Below are 18,608 nucleotides of genomic sequence, written 5' to 3' on the forward strand. Positions count from 1 at the left end.
GTGTGGAGTAAACTAATTAGTGCTTGTACCCAACATTCAAACACCTTTTCCAAGTTTTTTGATTAATATTTTCCACAAGCACCTGTCTCAGGTTAGATATCCATAGAGGGACGATTTCAATTCAATATGAAAGCATTCCTCTATTGTACTTGTGTGTGGATTTGCAATAGGTTCTGTTCAGTTGTTTCTGTTTGTTAGATGGAAATGTCCAGATTGGAGTTAATATTGAAGAGTAGATAAACAGCCGGGGATGATGTCATGTCTGTGATGATCTGTCTGGGTGGATAGTAGTCTAGACTAAACAGGATTGAAAATGTTCTTTGAACTCTCGATCAATAGTTTAATTTTAATAGCCCTCAAAGGTTAATCAAGTTGATGTGATTTGATCGTAAGCAAGTTGTTGGAGCAGATCCATAGCTTGGAGTATGAAGCTGGGGAAAGGAAGGCAACATTAATATCGGCATCAGGAATAAATGACTACATTTTGACCACATGTCTACATGCTGATGGTATATAGTGGGGTTGCTGAATTATAGCTCTTACCATCCTTCCTATAATTAAAACCTCATCTTCCTCTCCCACCAAGGGTTAGAGTACTCATGTATTGTAAACCTTACTATTATAACATTTCCGTCATTTAGCAGACGCTCTTATCCAGAGCAACGTACTTTTTTTTTTTTTCATACCCCCTGTGGGAATCAAACCCACAACCCTGGCGTTGCAAACGCCGTGCTCTATCAACTGAGCTACATCCCTGCCGGCCATTCCCTCCCCTACCCTGGACGACGCTGGGTCAATTGCGTGCCGCCCCATGGGTCTCCCGGTCACGGCCGGCTACGACAGAGCCTGGATTCGAACCAGGATCTCTAGTGGAACAGCTAGCACTGCGATGCAGTGCCTTAGACCACTGCGCCTCTCAGGAGAGTGAGACATTCTCATTTATAAAGGCATTTATCATATAGGCCTACAGACACTTTTGTGCTTTTGTGTTAAATACACCTTAATACTCCACTAATACTCACATATACAAAATGCTCTTACGGTTCCAGAACAGATTTAGTTCATTATGATGGGTCTGGGATCTTCCAACTGTATGATGTAGAGATCCAATTGCTTTTAAATCCTTTGGGCACCAATTGGAGTAAACTGACAGACAGCAGAAGGCTCTCATGATCTGTAGTAGTTGCAGACAGACAGCGACCCCTCTCCCCCTCCATTCTGTTGTGTAATCCTAAACGAGAACCAGGGCTTTGTTCAATAGGCAACCCTTATGGAACGTTGCAGGTAGAAAGTCAAGAATAGAGCGGGCGTTATTCCTTCTTCTACATGTCAGAGAGGCATGTTTGTTCTACAGTTTATATTTATATCAGTTTATATTTCTTCCAAAACGTGCCTTGCTGAATGCAGCCAACATCCCTTCTCTCCTCTACTGAAATACGGAACAGGCTCTACTGTCTTCCTCTGCTAATACAGGCAGCAATGGCCTTGTACTTCATCATGCTTACAGCTCTCTGCCTTGCTTAGCTTCCACACATGCAGTCATTTTTGTCTTAGTGTTTCCATTGATTTCTCTTCATAATATTTCCCATTCTAGCGGCTTAAATTATATCTATGGTCACAACTTCACTGAGACCTCCATGTGTAGGTGTTTTTTGTCTCTTGAGTGAACGGCTTTTGTTGCATTCACAGTCATGGAAACGCTCAAGTTCTAGTCCCGTTCATTAACTACACTCTGCCCTCTTCTGGGCTGTCCTTGGTACTGCCTGGAGAAATGAGGACCAGTGTTGTAACATTTATGAGAGTTACTGCAAAATGTAAAATCCTCCTAAGGATAGAGGGCTACTGTATGCTTTCACATATAGGACGTTTCCAGTCATTCATAAATAGGCAGGCTCAGTACTATGGCTGAACAACATATTTGAGACATTCAGATTATGTATTCCGTTATGCATGGACCATGAAGGAATTTTTATATCTGGCATGTTAAGGTTGTTCTATGCCCTGAGGCAAAAACTGTTATTCATCTTTGATATCAAATCATTTTGACAGGCTTTGATTTTACACCAAGTCTCCACTGAGCCTGAATCATTTAAATATCAGTCCTTTGAGACGCTGATCCAATGCAAGTAGTGGCGGAACAGGAATTTGACACTGGTGCTTCTCCTGAGTGCCCGCCATTTTGGATTAGACACTAAACAACAAAGACAGACAACACAGTCTGAATGGAGAAATACGTTTGACCATAGTGCCCAATCAATCAAAATCCAGCAAGTATGCAACAGTAGTCAAAGTAGAATGATCACCCTCTGTGGTACAAGCACCAGATTGTCATGAGAGAGAAAGAGAGGCTCACATCTGCCATGTACATATAATACATGTACATTTACTACATGTCTATTTAATACATGTACATTTAATACATGTACATTTAATTCTAGTGTCGGTTGGCAAACAAACACTGCATTACCACTGAGCACAGACGTTAGTTCAACGTCTAGTTTTGATTTGCATTTAGTTGAGATGTCAACTAATGTAAATTCAATGTGAGACCAACAAAATATTTCACCATGTCATTGGATTTAAGTTAAAAGTTGACGAAATTCCTTAACATTGATTACTTTTTTCAAATCCAATCAGTTTTCCACGTTGATTCAAAGTCATGACATTGAATTTTGGGGTTGAAATGACAAGGAAACATCGTTGATTCAACCAATTTTTGCCCAGTGGGTGTGTGTGTTCTGAATATGGAACCAGAAAGCCATTTCAGTCCAAGGTATTTACAGGCACGTGGACTGAACCTAGTCACATATTTAGCTACTTGCACTTCTATTTCTGACTTTCTGCTAATTTAAATGAAGTACACCATCTGTCATTATGGGCCAGATGCACTATATCCCAGGTTTCAGCAACAGTCTTATTTTCAGCTCCCTGGGATGTAGAGAGGGAAGTTATTTATTGAAAATGGTGGGTGTGAACAGATTGGACAACCCTGTTACGTCAAGGACAAGACTCCAGGCCAAAACAAGTCAATGTTATTGCATTGTCTTCAGGGCCATTTGGATGGAGGGCCATGGGATGGGTAACGGTGGTTAATAGTCTACTCACTCCACCAGACAAGCCTCCAGTATGTTCCTCAAATCCTGTGTTTCTCCAACGTTTTCTGTAATCTATGGTACTTTCTCCTCAAGGGACTGATTACAATATACTGTGACTAACTTTAAAACTGATAAAAACATCCATGTCAGCGAACCATCAGAGGTACCGGTCAGCATCATCCCAGGGACCGATGCTGGTCCCAGAACCGGAGGTTGAGAAACACTGCTCAAATGTTTTTTGCCCAGGGACCCCTCCTAGGCAGTGACCCACAGACCCCCATCATGTTAACCAAAAATATATATGCGTCTTGTCTTATAATCAGATGAATGATAATGGCAAGTAGAAGTAATCAACATTTTACAATTAATAGATTTGGTAGACAGATTCATTATTTTGACCTCCCCACAGTTCACTGGAAGAGGAAGTGTAAACTCTAACATAGCCTATTAGCTAGAAAGGTATCTTGGCGGCGGATAACATGTTGCTGTTGTAAAGCAATTATTTTGCAATTCTACATATTTTTCCATTGAGAGCTGAGATTTTGTTTTGCAGTTTCTAAGCTAATTTCCAGCAGTTCTACACAGTTTGGCATGGCGCTGAGAGACCATTTTGCAGTTTTAAAGCAAATTTCCTGCAATTCTATGCATTTTGCCATGGCTAATGCTGTGTTCTTCTGCTCAAACATTATAACAAAGTCAATTGGCAGGTGCTCTGAATGGCCTTTATTCTCCCTGACTGTCTAGCTTTTATTTGATTGTTAGTTCTCAATTCTCAAAGATTATTTAAAAATATAAATAGTTCAACATCTTTTCTGAATGCTTTGTATCTGGTTTTGGTCAGTTAAGTTGACAGTTAAACTGTTTTTCCATCCCGAAAATTACCACTTACAGAAAAATACCTGGAATTAGCTCCAATGACTGTAATTTCCTCCATATTAAAGGGATAGTTCAAGATTTTGGCAATGAATATACAGTACTTCCCCTCTTCCTGTAGACTTCCAATCATTGCGCTAACGCTAGTTAGCATTGGCTTGTGAAACTACCTCTAACTTCCTTCATACCGGATGCAGAAACATACAAATGGTATTTATGATGGTATTCTGTTGTAGATAGCGATATTCATAAAAGTATATTTTTTCACATAAAACCTTTTTTTATATATATATATATATATTTCCACCCCCCAAGAAACACCAAAATAAATCACAGACCCCCTGCAGTTCCTCCACGGGCCCCAGTTTGAAAACCCCTGTTGTAGCCTACTCAAGCCCCCAAAACTACTACCACCTGCTCTGTCTGTTCACAGACCATCTCATTAAGATTGAGGGAAGCACCAGGATCGAAGGCCAATATTGGGTAGTAAAGGCCAGCCGGCATACTTGACACAAAGCCTGGGTTTCTATAACAACTTTACAGTTTTAAATGTATAGCTAATATCCGGACTTACACATCCTTCAAACTGGTTAGCTTTAATTTGATCTGAAAGTGATTTGCACATATTGATTGAAAGTGCACATTAATAGGTACACTAATACATCTGTAAAGTTGTTTTGATAGTGGATATCTTCAATATTACAACCTGTCATTTAATTTACAAGTTTTCACTGTGATTTGAGATTTCCCGCTAAGTGTCTAAGCTGTGTGGTGTTCAGTAGTGAAACGGAGTGAAACAGGGAGGAACTACCTGCACTTGTCCAATAAAAACACAGATTTCTTTTGACGTTTCAAAGCGTTGTGCTACGGAGTGCCCTACTGAACATAACACAGATTTGCTAATATAGAGATATAGGGCTGATAGAGCTGTTGGATGAGCTGCTAGTGTAGAGATATAGGGATACTAGATCTGTTGCATGATCTGCTAGTGTATAGATATAGGGCTAATAGAGCTGTTGGATGAAGAGCATGCAGCCAGCCAGCCACTGTCAAAAACATGTGCAGCAGAGCCATGAGAGATCCAACGCCTGGGGCCCTGTGACTTCAGTCAGCAGAGAGGGCTGATGGGAATTCGATACACAGCAACGCTGCCTAATTTATTCCACAATAAGACCGGCAGTGGCTTGTTTGTTTGTTTCTGTGTGCACTGGCTGTGGAATGTGTTACAGTATATGCACACATCATTTGCTGATCCTGAAAGATGAATCTGAGGAAATGTTTTGCATTGATTTGTCGTTAAAGAGATTCATATTTGTATGCACTGTATGAAGTCAGGTCCAAGCCTTTATTATGAAAATGTTCCAGCAGCCTAAAAGTGTTATTAGTTAGCAAGCAGTGGAGGCCGCTGAGGGGAGGACGGCTCATAATAATGGCTGGAATGGAGTCAATGGAATGGTATCAACCACAAACCACGTTTTTGATACCATTCCATTGACTCCATTCCAGACATTATTATGAGCCATCCTCCCCTCAACAGCCTCCACTGTTAGCTAGGTATTTTGAATGTTATTGTCTCAAGCCATACTAACCAGAACTATTCTGTCATGACACAATTAGTGTTACCATGGCATATTTGAATCCGTTGAATCCGTTAAAATACAACATCAACTCCACAATGTCTTAGTCAGCTTTATCTACTCCCATTGCCTAAACCAAAGGTCCCAAACACACGCGTACACACACACACAGTCGCACACACATACACAAAAATGGGTAAAAGCATTTGCATTTAAAATTCTTGCCTCAGTTTATTTTCAGAGGCTATTTCATTTATTCTCATTACTGAGGAACATTCTGCCAACCCTGTCTACCAACTTCATCTGATCACGTCACTGGCCTCATCTTCTTCAACACATGCTAAGGCCATCCATCATACATGTATTGTTATCCTGATTCCCAAATGGCACCCTATTCCCTATATAGTGCACTACTTTTGACCAGGGCCCATATGGATAGGGTGCCATTTGGAATGCACACCCTGTTTACCCACCAATATGATGTCGTGACGTGACTTTCATTAATCTGATGACTGTTATTTATCGAATCAACTAACTATGTTTAATTGTCACTCGATTAAATTAATCATGTAACAATTAACTAATTAGGAATTTGGGGCACCACGGAAGAAGTTGTTTAACGAGTTACCATCTCCCGAATTAAACTCTTAGAAGATATATATATATATATATATATGTTATATATCGATAACAGTCACTTATTAATCATAACCTCATCAGTCTCATTCTGAACGTCGTATGCTCCTTGATATCTGCAAGAACCCTAACCTTATTGATGAATCAGCAATACACAAATTGGCTTAATTATTTATTTACTAACTAACTAAATAATAACACAGAATACATAAACACACACACACGGTATAAGTTATTGATTACTAACGTAATACAATGAAAACAGGTCCCTAGTGAACTTGACTAACAACATGACTGCTTGGTTAGGGGAAGGAGGGGTCAATAGAAAGAGAGTGAAAGGGAGAGACAAAGAGATTCAACTTATCGTTGTACATTTGGAAACCACCGCTTATTCGGACAAGAAATGCAATGCATATTTACTCGTAGCTGTCCTTGATCGTCGTCTCTCTGTTGAACCACTTTCTCAAAAAGGGTTTGACTGTCCTGTTCCACTTCGGTGAGACTCGGCTTGTCTTTGAATGGAGTGTTCGTTAGAGTAGATACTTCAGATGTACCAATGGTTGTCTGAGATGGGATTGTCCTTCTTTAGTGAAAGTTCTAGACTACTTTACATGCCAGCTGCAGACTGGTAATGCTACGGTCTAGTGAGTTTCTTCTTCTTGTGTAGAGATTGAGAGTTTCTCACCATTTCAGACGTGTGGACGAACATCTCACGTTTCCTGGTCTTAAAGTGTCAACCATTTGTAACGTTCAGCTCCCGCTGCACGTCGGCTGGCCTTTCTGGTCTAACCATTTTAAGCCGTGTAGCCACAGCTCCACGCTTCCTGGTCTTTCTCAAAGTGCTAACCATTCTAAACGTGCAGTTGCCACTCTCACTTTATTCTGGTCTAATGTTAATTTGTCTTTCAAGCCTTTATACTCGGGTAAAACGGGGGTGTTCCATCACACCAACACAATGTCTGTGCTCACTTGACTGGGCAAAAGTTCTAATGAGAAAACAATTATCTCATTAGAAGGCTAAAATCACATTGCTATCTTAACCAAAATACTCTCATACTTAATCATATATTTTATAAAACATTTAGATGTAAAAAAAAAAGTAGAATATGTACACTTTCTGAGTTACATTTATTTCTTGATACTATCCTTAATTACATCACAAAATAATAAACAATATGACATGATTATTCTTTAGATCTCCACTGACCATTCCAAACATTTGGATGTCAGAAATAATGTTCCAATGTCCAATCTTTTGACGTTAGAGTTTTTAGGCGGGCCACACTTTCTCTAGACAAAGGCATTCCTTTGGTGGATACTGAAAGGCAGAGAGAGAAAGTTTCTCTCCTGCTTAAATTTACGACCCAGTGTTAAGGTGTCAAGACCGGCACAGCCCCCCTTCCGTGGGAGAGAGGGGGTCTGGCTATCTTCAAACATTTGCCGAGCTGATGGGTCCTTTGATCACTGTCAGGAGAGTCATGACAATGAGTATGTGTAACGTATATGCAGGGAGTCAGGAAGCAGGTGCAGAAGGTGAATTTTATAATAATAAACATGCCGCTAATACAAAACAGGAGCTGCATACTGAATGTAACCAAAACCAATACTGCCTGATGACAGAGGCAACTCCGGGCTATGTGAAGGGAGAGTAATCAGGGTGGTGATGAAGTCCAGGTGTGCTTAACGATGGGGAGCAGGTGTGCGCAATGATGGTTGCCAGGTGTGCGCAATGTGGGTTGCCAGGACCTGTGGTTAGTAGACCAGCGATGTCGAACACCGGAGGGAGGGAGGGAGGGAGCAGGAGTAGGCGTGACAGTTTCCATGTTTTCATCTGTTTATTCAACACAGGTCTGATTCATCTCCTGCTTTATTCCACTTTTCCCAGTGTTTTTCTTAACCCTGAATACATGATACTTTCCAAAGGACAACTTGCAAGTAAATTGAGGAACTCTTTTTTGCTATAGAGTGCTTATAGCTTTCCACTGTCATTCTCCTCAAAGGGAATAGCAACACTCCTGGGAGCCACCATACATGACAACCTCCACTCAAGCCCTACGTTTCTTCTCAGAAAAGCTAAATGTTTCTGGCAGTGTTCCCATCACTGTCTCTGGTCATGATGGGATTCAAGATAGTTTCCGGCCACCTGCTCACAGACACAGCACAGCACAGCCCAGAGCACTGACTGGGCCCTTTCAACATGCCACAGAACATTATGCCAGACTGCGCAGAAACACCCTCATTTTCCATGAGTTGAAGTGTGGTTGGTTGTGCAATGTTCCATGCCCTCTCTGACCACCTCTGACACAATGAACTGGGTCACACAGACAAACAGGTTATGGCACATGTGGTTTCCCCCTCAGAGAATACAACACAACGTCAAATCACACGTTTTTTTATGATCCTGTCTGTCTGGGTGTGTGTTTGTATAGTTATCTAATACCGTTTTCACACTACTGAGTCAAACCAAGCTGAGCTGTACTGCGTTGGCCTGGCCTGGTTACACATCCACCATAGTTGCATAAGTTGGTTGTTGACAGGGTTGGGGAGTAGCTGATTACATGTAATCTGAGTCATTGTAATTAGTTACGTTACCAGCAAAAATATTGTAATCAGATTACAGATACTTTCGAAAAAACGAGATGATTACTTATTGGATTACATTTAAATTCAGAAAGGATGTTTGTGAAAAAAATACATATAAAACTTTTGTACAGGCATTGTAACTAGTAACTGTAAAGGCTTACATTTAGAAAGTAACCTACTCAACCCTTGTTGTTGATGCCGGTTTAGCTGTTGGCCCCTTCTCACAACAGTCTGACAGTGTCCACAGTGCAGCATCGGTGTGCAGCTCACGATCCACTGGCCCAATTAGCCCCCAGGGGCTCTCTCTGAGCAGCTCCAGGGGGTGTCTGGCCTGGATGACCAGCACAGGGGGAGGACAACAAAGCCCCCTCAACCAGCAGACTCTAATCACCAGGGGCATTACCCAGTTAGTTACATGTACAGGACAAACCATTAGTGTTCATCAGAGGGGTACGAGAAACAAGCTTGCTTCAACAATTTCCTCTACCTGCCTGACAACCTTTCTCTCTGGACCTTGGTTTCTCCACCCTTTCCTGGAGATATAGAATTCCTGAGGAGAATACGGAAGTTTGTTTGCTAACATAAGTAGTACACCCCTGGAATCGATGTTTCTCTGCTTTTTGAAACATGGATGTGTTTCTCTGCCTTTTGCATCCGGTCAGGAGAATTTGAGCTATGGGTCAAAAAGAGTAGAAAGTTCCATCCCCTTCTCTGGTGTTAGTGTAGACTGGCTGTCTCTCACTATGACCTGTGGACAGAATACTAATGTATGACTAATGGGGTGTCTGTCTCTCACTCACTCACTCACTCTCGCTCTCTCTCTCTCTCTCTCTCAATCCCCTTTCCTTTCTGTCTCTCTCAATCTTTCTTCTTCCCGCTCCATCTTTTCCTCTCTCCCACTCTCTTCCTCTCTCTCTCCCTCTCCATCCCCCTTCCTCTCTCTCCATCTTTCTTCCTCCCTCTCCATCGTTCTCCTCTCTCTCTCCCTCTCTCTCTCCTTCTTTCTCTCTCTCCCTCTCCACAACAAACACAGTATGTGTGAGAGCCATAATCCACCATATTGAAGTTGCAACTTCAAGAACATTGAAGATTGTTTCCTTAGTGAGGGATTTGCAAAGGGATTTCTGAGCCACACAAGTCAGTCTGGGAGAATTTGGTGGGAGGTTTAATGAGGACAGGGATAAAAAGTGTTCTTGAACGTCCCCCTGAGGCGCTGCTGAACGCAACCCTCCTCAGAATGTTGTGATCCTAAAGCTCTGATCACCTATTGGTGGGTACAAGCACCGCTTTGGTTTTAGCTCCATAGAGTGGGCTTACTTAATCCCCCCCCCTCCCCAAGCCATTCTATGTGGTGAAGTTATCAAATCACTCTCTCACTCCTGAACGCAGCCCTCAAAGAAATAAAAACATCCCAGAACGCTATCAGCTTGTGAACGTCTCCACAGAGTCAGATTAAAACCTGGTGAGATTTAAATGGAGTAGGATTAAGCTCCCTCTTTAGCGCATAAAGTCTGATTACATTTTATTTTAACAAATGCTTAAGACATTGAAATATAGCTTTTTGCAATATCTCCTCCAATTCAAGCAACTTTAAAAACAGCCATCACCATAATTGATGCAGATTTTATTTTTTTCGTGCAGAACTAAGCAAAGATCAAAGTGGATATATGGCATTGATTGCGGGATTGACCATGGACATGCAAAGTATGCTCTTGTTTTTAACAAAAATGTATAAAGTCAGAGACCACTCCGCAAGCATCCAAACAGGTTATTGACAAAAGGATTGGCTCTAATGTCATTTGTGATGATTGTCTGTTGTTAACATCCTTACGTTCATCATAAACATTCATCAATCAGCTAACTACATAGAAGTGTAGAGCTTCGATATAATCTACACATTACACTATATCGAATGTAGGCTGTCTAAATTAATTCCATCAGAACTTTCCATTTGAGCCGTGCAATGCCTTGTCATTAGGCTATTATCCCCATTCCATTGCATCTCTCATTTGCATTAGCCATCCTATTAGCAGTGAGAATGGAATAAGAACACAAAGTGGTAGAATGCTGCAGATTACTGCTCGCACTCAGTTCATCTTTCCATTCACCATGAGTAGACTGGCCACATCAGTGGAAATGGCTCTCAGTTTTGTACAGCCTACCTGTCAAGGGCAGACAGACTGACAAACCCCTAAAGACGGACTATGGTTTTCCATCAAATTTCCTTTTTAGCCTTACACTGTTTATGCCTGACACTCTCCTTAACAGTGGCCATAATATTGAATAAAGTCCTCTACGGTGGATCGAAGTCACTCAGCCACAGTGCAACTAAAATGTCAGGTAAATAAAATGAGATTAGCATTGATTGCCTCTATAGATTTTAACATTTAGATTGTTGCATTGGAGGTGGCACATACACTGTATGTCATGTTATGGTGCCCCCAAGGAGTGTTACATGTTATACAGGCACCTCTATTGCCAGGATAGATTGCTGAAAGGGATATGGATAGTTTTATTTTCTCAATACGCATAAAAGGACACATTTAATGTTGTATGTAATTGATTGTTGCATTTGTATAGTGTATTTCAATGCATCAGAAAGCATGTATAGTACTTTGAGAGCATCCCTAATACCAAATGGAGAAATGTTTACTATTGGCCCTCCAGCACCACCTCCAACAACAGCAACCACACTTTCCTATGTGGTCTACCATCCAGGGATTAACCCGGCCCTACTCTGCTTAGTTTATGTAAACCAGTCGATGTTAACAATGCAATGTACTGTAAGGATGGATTTCATCATGCCATCCTTTTATAAAATGTCACTATGTAGAATTTGCTTTATGATCGATGAATGGCTCTGCCTCACACTTCTACACACCCATATACAAGAATCCATACTGCCACATATCACATAAATGAACAGATATGAAGCATAGATCCCTACATTTCTCCTTCTCTGTAAATTATTCCACTGACTCGCCCCCTTTCTCTCTCTCTCTCTCTCTCTCTCTCCCTCCTCTCTCTCTCTCCCCTCCCTCTCTCTCATTCTTCCATCTCTCTCTCTCTCCCCTCCCTCTCTCTCATTCTTCCATCTCTCTCTCTCTATCCCCTCCCTCTCTCTCATTCTTCCATCTCTCTCTCCCTCCCTCTCTCTCATTCTTATCTCTCTCTCTCTCTCCCCCTCCTTCTCTCTCTCTCTTCTCTATCTATATCTCATCTCCTCTCTCCCTCACTTTCTCTATCTCATCTCTCCCTCTCCCTCTCTCTCTCTCTCTCTCTCTCTCTCTCTCTCTCTCTCTCTCTCTCTCTCTCTCTCTCTCTCTCTCTCTCTCTCTCTCTCTCACTATCTCTCTCTCTCTCTCTCTCTCTCTCTCTCCATCCCTCTATATTCTCTCTCTCTCCCTCCCTCTTTATGTCTATATCTTCACCCTCCTGTGTTCTCCCAGTTCATTAGACAAACACAAACAGGTTGGTCCCCCATGGTGTGGTAACTGCAGCCTGTACACACAAACACAGAAAGTCTCTCTCTCTCTCTCTCTCTCTCTCTCTCTCTCTCTCTCTCTCTCTCTCTCTCTCTCTCTCTCTCTCTCTCTCTCTCTCTCTCTCTCTCTCTCTCTCTCTCTCTCTCTCTCTCTCTCTCCCTCTCTCTCTCCCTCTCTTCTCTCTCCTGTGTTCTCTGGTGACTTGGTGTGTGAGGGACAAGATAATCTCTCAGTTCATTAGAGAAACAGAACCATAATGGTCCCACATGGTGTGGTAACTGCAGCCTGTACACACAAACACAGAAAGTGTACTGACCCCGGGGAGCTATACTCATCCTATATACACTCAGACACTGGACTCCAAACTTCTATCAAACAGACACTGGACTCCAAACTTCAATCAAAAAGACACTGGACTCAAGTTCACTCAGGGCACCAGTCACCCCTTGGGGCAAGGACACTTGGACAGTAGTGCTGAAATTCAACAGGAATGTAGGGAGGCTTTATGGAGGTTTTATTTGATTGATTACATACGCACGCATGTGAATGCACACACATACACACACACACACACACACACACACACACACACACACAAACCAAACAATCGCTGTCAGGTCACATACAGTGGCTTGCGAAAGCATTCACCCCATTGGCATTTTTCCTATTTTGTTGCCTTACAACCTGGAATTAAAATGGATTTTTTGGGGGTTTGTATCATTTGATTTACACAACATGCCTACCACTTTGAAGATGCAAAATATTTTTTATTGTGAAACAAACAAGAAATAAGACAAAAAAACATAAAACTTGAGCGTGCATAACTATTCACCCCCCCAAAGTCAATACTTTGTAGAGCCAATTTTGCAGCAATTACAGCTGCAAGTCTCTTGGGGTATGTCTCTATAAGCTTGGCACATCTAGCCACTGGGATTTTTGCCCATTCTTCAAGGCAAAACTGCTCCAGCTCCTTCAAGCTGGATGGGTTCCGCTGGTGTACAGCAAACTTCAAGTCATACCACAGATTCTCAATTGGATTGCTGTCTTGGCTTTGACTAGGCCATTCCAAGACATTTGAATGTTTTCCCTTAAACCACTCGAGTGTTGCTTTAGCAGTATGCTTAGGGTCATTGTCCTGCTGGAAGGTGAACCTCGGTCCCAGTCTCAAATCTCTGGAAGACTGAAACAGGTTTCCCTCAAGAAGTTCCCTGTATTTAGCGCCATCCATCGTTCCTTCAATTCTGACCAGTTTCCCAGTCCCTGCCGATGAAAAACATTCCCACAGCATGATGCTGCCACCACCATGCTTCACTGTGGGGATGGTGTTCTCGGGTGATGAGAGGTGTTGGGTTTGTGCCAGACATAGCATTTTCCTTGATGACCAAAAAGCTCAATTTTAGAGTACCTTCTTCCGTATGTTTGGGGAGTCTCCCACATGCCTTTTGGCGAACACTAAACGTTTTTGCTTATTTTTTCTTTAAGCAATGGTTTTTTTCTGGCCACTCTTCCGTAAAGCCCAGCTCTGTGGAGTGTACGGCTTAAAGTGGTCCTATGGACAGATACTCCAATCTCTGCTGTGGAGCTTTGCAGCTCCTTCAGGGCTATCTTTGGTCTCTTTGTTGCCTCTCTGATTAATGCCCTCCTTGCCTGGTCCGTGAGTGTTGGTGGGCGGCCCTCTCTTGGTAGGTTTGTTGTGGTGCCATATTCTTTAAAAAAATGTATAATGGATTTAATGGTGCTCTGTGGGATGTTCAACGTTTCTGATATTTTTTTATAACCCAACCCTGATCTGTACTTCTCCACAACTTTGTCCCTGACCTGTTTGGAGAGCTCTTTGGTCTTCATGGTGTCGCTTGCTTGGTGGTGCCCCTTGCTTAGTGGTGTTTCAGACTCTGGGGCCTTTCAGAACAGGTGTATATATACTGAGATCATGTGACAGATCATGTGAAACTTTGATTTCACACAGGTGGACTTTATTTAACTAGTTATGTGACTTCTGAAGGTAATTGGTTGCACCAGATCTTATTTAGGGGCTTCATAGCAAAGGGGGTGAATACATATGCACGCACCACTTTTCCATTATTTATTTTGAAGAATTTTTGAAAGAAGTTATTTTTTTCATTTCACTTCACCAATTTGGACTATTTTGTGTATGTCCATTAAATGAAATCCAAATAAAAATCAATTTAAATTACAGGTTGTAATGCAACAAAATAGTAAAAACGCCAAGGGGGATGAATCCTTTTGCAAGGCACTGTATTGAGTTTTCCTTTCTTGTGTAATTATTATGTACACTAGACAGACATCGACCCTCTGACCTCACCAGCAGTGTGGGCCAATCAGAGGCCAAGGGATGGTGCCAGGCGTATGCAGGCCAAGCTGTGACTGTGGGAGATTAATGAACTAATTGATCATGGTGGAAGGCCTCTGACCATCACTATTCCTCAGAGGATCACACAGCCAATCAGACCAATACAAGTGCCAAACCATAGGCACTCCACAGTAAGTCACAGTCAGAGTCAGATCTTTATATTTTTATATTTACATTTTAATCATTTAGCAGACACTCTTATCCAGAGCGACTTACAGTTAGTGAGTGCATACATTTTCTTTTAATATGACCACAGGCAAGCTAGCTCTCCACAATACAGGTACTCTCCAGACAGTTTATATCCAACAAATGTAAATTTATTATTTGGCCATTAGTGGAAAGGTGGTCTGAATCTGAAGTTCGATTTGTGTGATTTCCAATATAGATGTTATGAGTGGTTATGTGATACGATGTCTGTCCCACATTTACGTCCATGAACGTAGCTGGACACAAACACACACACACACACAGTAAGATAGGCAAAAACACAGACAGACACACGGACAGACGCACGACCAGACGGACACACACGATTCACACAAAAATGCACCCATCAGATTCCCCACAACAAAAGTAATTGCCAGCGCCATCAATGGTGTTCCTCCCTCCAAAGACACGCTGTCAAGCAATGGGCCAATGGCACAAGAGGAACGTTCTCTCATCGCTGGCTTTAAGGATTTTCAGTAAGCCAGAGATTGTTACGGTTTTGTTGTAATGAAATAGCCGTCTGATTGATGTCTCAATTAGAATGCGTGCATTTCCTCAATTGACCATTTAAACAACACAGGCCCTCAGCTCAGACTAAATTCCAAGCCATGATTACCTATGGGCTTTCTGAGAATAATTGATGAAATAGAGAGCCAGTTACCTCTTAGTGTCATACTGCTGCCTCTTCTAGCTCTGTGATAGTTGATACTATGTAGCTCAGCTGGTAGAGCACGGCGCTTGTAACGCCAAGGTAGTGGGTTCGATCCCCGGGACCACCCATACACAAAAAAAATGTATGCACACATGACTGTAAGTCGCTTTGGATAAAAGCGTCTGCTAAATGGCATATTAAATTATACTGTTGAACCCTCCCTCTCTTATTGCAGGGTCACAGCTGACAGCTCTAGTTTAGCTACACTACCAACCAGCATACAGCCCATGCACTCCGAGCTCAGCCTGGTCCCAGAACTGTTTGCGCTGTACTGTCAACTTCCAAGGTCATCGTTGGCATGACGACAGCCAGAGAGGGCTATTCGGCGCAAACAGGGGAACGGGCTGCTCCGGGGCCTAGACTGGGGTCCGTCTCTGGTTTGGGTCTGGCAGCCCTCTCCCTCCCTCCCTCCCTCTCCCAACCCAATCAACAGCCACTCTGTTCAGCCTACATGTGATGTGAGAGGTCAATGTGTACACCACAAGAATGAACCAGACACTCAATGTGGGGATCTTTGTGCATTTTCCTTATCCCTCCCACCCTCCCACTCTCACCCACTTGCTCCCTATAGACCTGACCTGGCTCCTTTGAGTGCTTCTCTTCCCCCCTGTGAAGCAGCCTTCTTAGGGATCTCACAGACCATTCTATACCTTATTGCTTCGGGTCTTCCATGGAGAGCGGTCACGTGACACAGCATTTGTATAGATGGGTGAAATGCATTGGCTTTGTGTTCCATGCTGAATAGCATCTCTCAGTGTCGCACATAGAAAGATCAGGTGTTGAGGGAAAGCAGGGTCCGTAACATGTGCCTCGCCTTATCTTCCTCAAATGGCAGCCCTTACATAAATGCTAGTGCACATTTACAAATGGGACTGGTTATGTGAGAGTTAGCTCACCCTCCTTCCAGGCAGCTCAGCTCGGCCTTGGTTCTCTCAATGAGCTTGACTTCCCACTGACCAAAGCTGGTTTCTCAAGCTCATCTCTCCTCCTATTACCTCATGTTTAATCTCCCGGCTCTTTCATTAGGAACACACCATGTGTTGATTCTAAAGCGATGAACTGGCCAAGCTCATTTAAAGCTAGAACGAGACCAGGGCTCTTTTGTACACAGTAGGAATGTCAGAGATGTTGGTCGAAGTTGGGGTTCCTATACCAGTGGTGAACATAACTATGGCAACACAGGCGCAAGGTCTGCTCAACCAGAGGAGTGCTACAATACCAGTGCCCTTGGTTTCTCATTCCAGTCAGGCCTGACCCAAATTACAATATCCTGGGAAAAACACTGTCCCCAACAACACGCACATGCACGGCCACGCACAAATACTCTCTGTCAAACACACTCACATACACTGCAAGCATAGGTCTTTATAAGCAGATACCAAACACAGCCAAGAAGATGACCACTCTGATGATATGCTTGGAGAATGAATGGCTATGTTCTGGTGGGCATGCAACTGTAGAATTGTGAAACTTGACTGATGGAGTGATTCAAGCGGTTGTGGTACAACATGAAAAAAAAACTAAATGTCGTTTTGGACTAGAGGAAACATTGATGTTCTAAGAAGCCTTGAAGTTTGCAACGAAGCATGGTCCTACAGCATACTAGGTATTTGGATAAATGCTACTTTGGAGTTAATCACTTACTGTAATGCAAACACTAAATATTACAGGGAGACGGTAAATACATAAAGTTCTGCAGCTATCTTTACTATTGTTCCCATTTCCTCATGAGCTTGTTTTGAGCTTATTGTTATTTTATGTTCACTGTTTTCTTTGTCTCACATACGAAGCCTGAAGAGTAAGTATATCCAGTTTAAATTATAAATCCTTTGTTAATGAAAAAACAAGAGCTTTTATGTTCATATACCTGAGCCTCTGAGCCTTCCACCTTCAGAACTGAATAATACCATAGAAAACACACATGGACAATCAAGATCGTTTACAGCAACTGTGGATACAAAAACAACACCCATAGCTTGTGGTGATTAGTATCTGCAACCATAAATTAGAATTGAGATATACAGGAAAAAAAATCTTCACAGAAAGACTCTTGAGCTATACTTTCGTTTGTCACAGTGCTTAGTGTATTATTAGCCTGGGACGTGGCATGACATCCAAAACAAAGCGAGCCAGAAAACACTTACCGCACAGAGAATGATAATGATGCTGCCAACTCAAAGACACCAGTTCCACAATCTCACAACACAAACATTCCTCCTACGCTCCTTCTTAATTGTCTGTAACTGTCGAGGCGACAGTTGGAATCATCTAATTGAGTCTTGGCCCATTCATACACCACAGACTCCCAGCATTGCTAGTCCCTGTCTGCCTCTCACAATTCCGAAATCTCCCTCCTCATCTCAGCCCCAATAGCTTCACACGCCACATCTCTCCTGGTCACCCAACTACCACCACACATCCAAGTGTTCACTGTGCCCCGGTTATAAGTACTTACTTTGAACTGGAGGTCTGGTGGTTGTTCCAACGCTTTGCAATAGTTTGGGAACTCTCCTCTCATCTGCTACTCACCCCTGCTGTCAGTCACTCTGTCTCTCTACCTCCCTCTCTTTCTTTCACTTACTCTCTCACTCTTGTCTCTCCACAAGGCTGGGCAAACGATAGCTGTTTCCCCCCCTCTCTCTCTCTCTCTCTCTTTCTCTCACCCTCTCATTTCTGTTGTTGAGAGAGGAGGGCGTGCTGAAAAGCTTGGTTTCCTGACTCGTGATCAGGAGCTCATTGCCACAAGGTCACTCCAGGGACGGCCCGCTTGGCAGGGGAGCAGCACTCAGGGAGAGAGAGAGGAGAGAGAAAGAGGGGGTAGAGAGAGAGAGACAAGAGGGAGGAGAGGGAGCACTTAGAGACAGAACTGGAGCTAGGCTAGGGAGTCACACTGTAGAGAGAGAGAGAGAGAGAGAGAGAGAGAGGGGCTGGGAGATGGTTTGTGTTGAGTTGAGTTGGGTTGGGGTAAGGTGGGGTGAGATACAGATGGGCTGAGACAGGATAGCCCCAGTCATCTAATATACAGTAGAACAACATGAACAACAGCATAGAGAACAGTACCCCAAAATA

At 42.7% G+C, this 18,608-nt stretch overlaps 1 protein-coding gene across 2 annotated transcripts in view; it reads right to left on the minus strand.

Moving 5' to 3' along the window:
• LOC311139783 (pleiotrophin-A-like) overlaps positions 1-18,184 on the minus strand; it is a 37,845-nt gene extending 19,661 nt beyond the window's left edge. Inside the window, exon 1 of one of the 2 annotated variants that reach the window (XM_084174731.1) lies at positions 17,995-18,184. The gene's annotated coding sequence lies outside the window, so the exon portion shown is untranslated. Of the gene's footprint in view, positions 1-17,683; positions 17,869-17,994 lie in introns of those variants that run through there. The other variant, XM_084174732.1, reaches the window with a different exon arrangement.
• Between the last annotated feature and the right edge of the window lie 424 nt (positions 18,185-18,608).

This window comes from Coregonus lavaretus, assembly GCF_964263955.1.
Source record: "Coregonus lavaretus genome assembly, chromosome: 13".
NCBI classification, from domain to species: domain Eukaryota; kingdom Metazoa; phylum Chordata; class Actinopteri; order Salmoniformes; family Salmonidae; genus Coregonus; species Coregonus lavaretus.